This window comes from Cupressus sempervirens, chromosome 11, assembly GCF_028749045.1.
Source record: "Cupressus sempervirens isolate cs-2001-9-10 chromosome 11, ASM2874904v1, whole genome shotgun sequence".
Taxonomy (NCBI): domain Eukaryota; kingdom Viridiplantae; phylum Streptophyta; class Pinopsida; order Cupressales; family Cupressaceae; genus Cupressus; species Cupressus sempervirens.
Genome location: NC_143128.1, coordinates 784,780,419 through 784,787,564, shown reverse-complemented (window position 1 = coordinate 784,787,564; position 7,146 = coordinate 784,780,419).

The window sequence follows — 7,146 nt, the reverse complement described above, 5'->3', positions numbered from 1 at the left end:
AATTGTGATAGATGAGTCTCTTGCTTTCCTTGTGATGCTTGTAGCCTTCTATACAATCTTCCCTTCCATATTCATTAATGCTTGAATGATGATACAATGATTAATATTGTACTTTGGATAGACAAAATATCTCATACTTATATCCATCCAAATAGTTGTTAAATAGGTCGGCTACAGTATGAATAGTTCCAAAAACAATCAACAAGTTAGCTCAATGCAGTAACTTAGGTCAATGTCTTAGTCGAGCGATACTAGAAACACTCGATCACCATTGTGTCCTTGGCTAGCTCTGGCACTCGGTAGATGATAGGTGCACGGTTCACAATGATCACTCTGTAGACACTTCTGACTCAGCTTTTATTGTTCTACCATCTTGATTATTACCTTGGAACAAGACTGCTCTGCTAACTCGATTCACATTAGAGCTTGGTAGGCACAATCAACTCGGTTGACACTAGAGCTCAGTGTGAACTATCAACTTAGTTGTCACTGCAACTTTGACATTATAACTTTTTGCAAGGTTAACTTGTTTTCTTGAATCCTTTGTGAGCTCGGTTAACACTACGTACTAGTGACTCAATTGTAATTGTCTTTTCATCATGACTAAGTTTTTTGACACTAACTGACAATATATCTTGCATGAGATTAACAATCTCCCCCTTTGGCATTAGTGAAAAACATGTTTATCATACATAAGATCTATAAACCTTCTTCAATCAAACTCCCCTTAGAATATGCTTGATTTGGTAGCTCGATTTGCACTGAAGACTCTGCAACTCAGTATGAACTAAAAACTTTGTTTTGGTTTTTTAGAAAAAAATTGTGTCTTTTTGCTTTTTACATACCTTTCATATTGTTGTACATATTTTCTCCTTACATGTATACAAATATGTACAGATGCTTCCTCTATATGTTTTCCCCCTTTATACACTTTATGTCCCCTTGTTTTTGTTACAAATGTCAAAATATTTATAAGGTTATGCCAAAATGAGAAAGAAAATCATGGTGTACCTTCAAAACCATAGATAGAGCCTTATCACAATTATCTCGTAGTATCTTCAAAATATGCATATCAATATGAATCTTTGTTGATAACTCATACATATGATCTGCAACTGACATATTTGTGTCCTTGCACGATCCATCCTTTTCTACATAATGTCCATGTGGAGAAGTAATATACCTTGAATGTCAATCAATGTTTCCCCTTTTTCTGGCCTTTTTCCCTTAACAATTCTTCTTGTAAATCTATCAAGAATTTGGATTTTGTGAAATTATTGGAACTGGAGCTTGCATTAAGTGCCAATAGATTTGCACTATCTTCTAAGTCCTTGTCAATCTTGGCTAGTTTTTCCTTTATTTTCTGGGTAAACTTAGTGGAATCACTCAGCTTTACAAATAAAGATACAACATTATTTACAACATTTTCTAATGAAGCTATCAAAGTAGATAGTTCTACTTGATCAATTGCTATCTTTTGTTCTACATTTTCTAGCAATTTATTCTCAAACCTTCTCTTGGATTTCATGAGAAGTTTTTCCTACCCATTAGTATTCTTATTCAACTTGTGCACAATATCAATTAATTGATCAATGATGGGAACTTTTTCATTTACCTCTATAGATAGAGCACCTATGAATATTTCTTTGATGTCTTCCAAGAATTGGCTCCTATCTCTTTTAGCTCTTAGCATTCTTTGCTTTGCCCTTTTCTTCCATAGCTCTCCCAAAATGTCCATTTCCTCAACTGATAGATTCTATTGGTCCTAATTTGGGATTAGAATCTCCTCATAAAGATTAATGCTATCAACTATGTTCTTTTTGCCCTTGCTTTTGGATGTTGGAAAAGGAATGATAGATTTTCCTTTGTCAACCAAATGTTTTTGTTGTTATTTTTGTTGTTGTTTGGTCGAGACAAAGAGAGCTTGATGCTCAGTTGAGACTAATGGAGCTTGTTGCTTGGTCGAGATTGATGGGACTAGTTCCTTGGTTTCTTTGTGACAGAGCTTGATGAAGTGTGACAATCTTCACTTCACTACTAGGTTGTATTGAGCTATTATTTTGCATGATGCTTAACTATAGGAATCCTTTTGAACTCCTCTCTTGAAAAGCTAATTTGGGATCAACTCCAAGATTTTGAGCAATCTTGCTACCTACTAGAATCTACTCAATTAAAGTTAAATGTATTTGTTCATAGGGAGGCCTTTGTTGGTCTGAACCAATTCAGATGAGATGTTTAATCTACTATAATGAAAAGTAACCGCAATTTTTTTATTTTTTTGGTATTTTTTGTTTTATGATGAATGCAAGTTTATCAATGCAACTATATGAATTCCTAATTTTACCAAGTGGTACCAAAGAAAATAACTAAGATAAGGTAACAAGAGATTAAAGAAAATAACTTGAAAGGGAAATTCCTAATTGACATAAACCACGATAACAACATGTCTACGAGTTAAATCATTGAAAATATCAGGTAGGGAACCAATGATAATAGGAGCAGTTCTTACACAAATCCAATGATGCAATCGTCGATGGGAACTTAATAAAAACTGAAAGATTTTTCACTTCTCATTGAATCACAAGGCCATAGAAAGTGCACTCATGTGAGACAAGAAGCTATGTAGGAACAATAGGGTGTTCTCTTCTCCAACTCGATACTTTAGTAGAATTCGTCAACACATGGCAAACACCATAACTAAAATATCACGTAATCACATCAAAACAAAAAAATCATTGGCTCCATTATTATCATGAACAAGAATTCACAAAAATAACACACTCTGGCAAGAATAACTACACTCAGAATGAAAGCACCAATAGCATTTATTATTTCATCAAAATAATGACCTAGAGTAAATATTACATCCATGTATTTATAAGAAGTCATCTCCTCAATATGTGTCCTCAATTTGTGTTGAGAGTGAGAGCTCTTAGAATGCAAACATATGCTTAAAACTAAGAAAAAAAACCTAATTATATACAAACTAACTCTCTAAAAGGTGCTAAGTAGGTCTCCACCCTTGTTTATATCAATTAATGGGTGCATGAGCCTTTACATGTCTTAAAATAGAGAAACAAGAATTAGATAAGAAGGAAGTTGCAAGAGGATCTAAGAGTCACTAGAAGCTCTAAAAATAGAAGCTTGACCTTCTTTGGATGTTTCTGGGAGTTGAACTACCATCAAAATGTGTTTCTGGTGCATGGAAAGCTCTAAATTAGCAACTGGTAGTTAATTGTCAACGCACTATTACTTCTTCAAAATTGTCTATGCACATCTATGAATAGCACATCCAAAAAATTTCCAAGTGTCAAAACTAAATTTCTAGCTTCTGGGTTTTGTACCCCTTTATACTAGAGTGATGTCTGGATGTTTGCTCTTGAATTTCTCTATAATCTCCACTACTTGGGAATCTTAAGAAAAATCCAATGCTTTATACTTATCTTTAATTGTTTGTTAGTAGTTATTGACTTCCATATGGGTCTCCATAAAATCCTCCAATTTAGTGCCTAGTTCCAATAATACCTCTCCAGTTTTAAATGCTTGCCTAATATCTTCATCAGACAAGGCATCCTTGAAATTTCTTCAGAATTGTTCAACAATTGATTGCACTGACTTGAGTGTTATTTTCAACTCATCTTCAAAAATTTCAAGGGCAGCAACATCTTAGTACTTCTCTGCTTCCAAAATCTACTCTTGAGTTTGGTCCTTCAACTTCTAAATATCTTCATGAAGTCCTTCCATGACCTTATTGTCGACAACTATCTTCTTAATCCAATCTTTGAGCTTATCAAGCTCTTCCACTATATACACTTCCATGAGTGTATGATACCTTTGACCCTTTATTGTTGTCAAAATTTGCAGGTCTTCCAACTAGGTATGTACCTCGTCCATTACCCCAAAATCCTGGTTCACTATAGACACCAGTTTATCCATGATTGATTGAACATAATGCAGCAGGTTCAAATTTCCCTGTATTATTTGTATGCCCTTATTTTCAAAATTTTCATGCCATTGTTGACATGCTCCTAAAAATGAATCTATTTGTGTTGTTCCCTTTTCTTCCCTCTCTAATATTGCAACAAGAGTAATATATGCATGATTTGGGTCTATCAGACCCACTATTCTATGCAGATAACCTCTCATAATCTCATTCTATTTCTCAATATTACCAACTGACTCATTCCTATCCATATTCTTGAAAACCTCTTTCATAGTCGTAGTAATCAAAACTCTGGTAGTATCTACTATGGACTTCCCTAAAAAGACCTCCTTGATTTGGTAATCACTAGGAGTTAGATCTTCGATGTCAAAATTTGAAAGAGGGATGGTAATATGTGCAAGAAAATCCTAGTCTTGTTCTTCATTATGAAGGACAATGGTCACACATCACCCATAGGTGTCTCAGGCTTCTTGAGAGCTTTGACTAACTCTTCCATTCCCTCATCTATAGTTACATTTAGCTGCCTCTTTTGTCGAACCATAACCTCCCTCTTCAACCAAGCTAGTGTAGTGCTCATTGGAGACATATATTTGGATGAAGAGGAGGTTTGTATTGTAGGACACTGTTGGTGTTTTGAAACATCACTATTTCAAATTACCCTAATGAGAACAAGATACATCTAGGGGCATCTACGTGCCATCTTCAACATACCCTTTTAGACATTGGGCCAACTATAAGGCTAGACCCTTCTTCTACTTCAAGCTCTGCAAAACCTAGGCAGGTGGACCTCAGATTTACTTATATGGTATGAGTGCTAAAACATACACTTGAATCTAATAAAGTAGATAAAACCCTTAATCTTCTAACACTTAATGCATAGATCTCAAACATGGAATAGCTAATAACATGACCAAAGAAATTGATAAGCTAAGTGAGGGCATCCTTTTCAGTTCCTTCAACATTAAAGGGAAAGATATTTGATTAATAATGTTGATTTTAGCAAAAAATGACATGAAACTATGATCTTGTAGCTGATCAATGCCTTTTCTATTGGGAAATCTCACAAACCCCTAACACACATCCCTAAAAGTCATTGACATATCCCATACATCAGGACTTCTTCATCTATCTATTCACCTTCTGAACCAGACATCTGCATCTTTTTGAACCTCATACTCGACCTATCCCTTCATGAGATCCGCAATCCTATGATGATAAATCAAGCATTTACATAACTCCTTGAGTCATAACCAAAATAAATCAACATATACAACCAACATATTGCAACTGAGTTTCATACTCTTTGTTAACAAACAGAAGATCACAAACAACATGAATGAGAGATAGATATTAGAATGAAGATTAACTTGCTACTGCATTTTCATTCATTTCTTTGAAACAAATACAATAAGATGCATGAAATTGAAATGTAAAGCTACCTAACAAATCAAAACTATCTATATTCTTATTTCTTGTTGTTCATTACAAGGAAATTGATAAAGAATATGGTGGAATCACAGCTCTGGATCCAACAATGTGGTCTCATAGACAAATTGGAACCAACCCTATGGTCTCACTGTGAAAACTTGCCAACCCTTACAATGGATGAGAAAGAGAAAGATATAGAAGAAGAATGGAATCATGAATCTGATCTGGAAGTGACATGTGTCCACTTGAATCTTCATTCCTTGTTGTTGTAAAACATCTCTCATCTTTCTACCCATGAAATCTAATATGATTTCCATCATTATTCTATAACAAACCCGAAATATCTCTTCCTCAATGATGAAAACCATTATGTTACCAAAATATCTAAAATGCATCATGAAATATTGATAATACCTTGATTCAACTAATTTGGATGTGACAAGATTTTCCCATAACTACATTTTTATTGCCTTTTACATTCACTCAGTTCACCATTTCACTGGAAATCAAATTTGAACTACCCTAACTGAATGAAACTGAATATTGGGCACTTGAGATAAATCCTTTGCATAACTTGACCTCCTGTCCAAAAAAAAATCTAGAAATGGAAAGTTTGTTCTCTCCTGGTTTTGATGATATATAATATTGCTAATACTTGCTTACCAGAAATGCCCAGAATCTCAATTTGACTTTCAGGCTCCTGTCATTGCTTTGAAAATGCATTTGAGCAAATAGAAAACATTTTCTAAAGTTTAAACTATAGATTTAAATCAAAATGTATTTAAAAATCTACTGCACGTTTAGAAGAAAGGGGAGAATAATAAATTATTATTATTTTATGCTAGTTTGATTTTTCCCTCCTTTCATCTGGGTTAAACTGGTTTGACCAACCTTGACACGCGTCAAGCTCTAATTGGTCTGTATGTTGCATACTCATCTAACACCTGCCACCTGGGTGCTACATGTCACTGCCTCGTTGATCCTCTATTTTTCCACATGGAAGCCATGTCATCCTACCACATCATTGGTTGCCATGTCACTATCCTAGTTAGCATTGTGCCATGCCATCATGACATAGTGACATTGTGACACATGGCACCTCAATCCATGTCAGCATCCGGTTGGTAGCACCATGTCATCACCTTGTCACTGCACCATGTTAGCCTACCATGTCATCAGTTGCTTTGTCACATGACACCTTAGCATGGTGCTAACCACATCCAGGGTCCTTTTCCACATGTCACTACTAGATTTGTTCTTCTGGATGCCACTTGTCTCCTCTTAGTTGGTCCATACAAGTCCAATCATTATGATGTCATTATTTTCTATCAAAATTTGTTTCCCTTTCCAAACTAGCCGTAGGTGGGCCCCTCATGCCAATGTTTTGGCTTCAAAAGTTTGTGTCTTTAAGACACTTAATAGGTTAGCACTTTGTTATTTAAACAAAATAAAAAGCTTCTACAGTGTCTATGTGGGACTAAATGAGCAATAATCTCTTCATAAAACTTTACGCATACAAAGAATATTCGAACACCAGTCCAGTTCTCCCTTTTCTGGAGTTGACAACAGGTGTCTCATGCTAGCAATGACTTTGGCTTTGCAAAAGATTCTACCATTTTCACATATGGTTGGAGAAAAATACTAAATTGAACCAAGAGAACATACAAAGATTGTTCAATAGGTCATTTCCCTCAAACAACACATTTGTGCTCATCTCATGCTTATATCCATCACCTAATTTCAAAGATGTACTTGTTACCTATTTCCATTTTCAT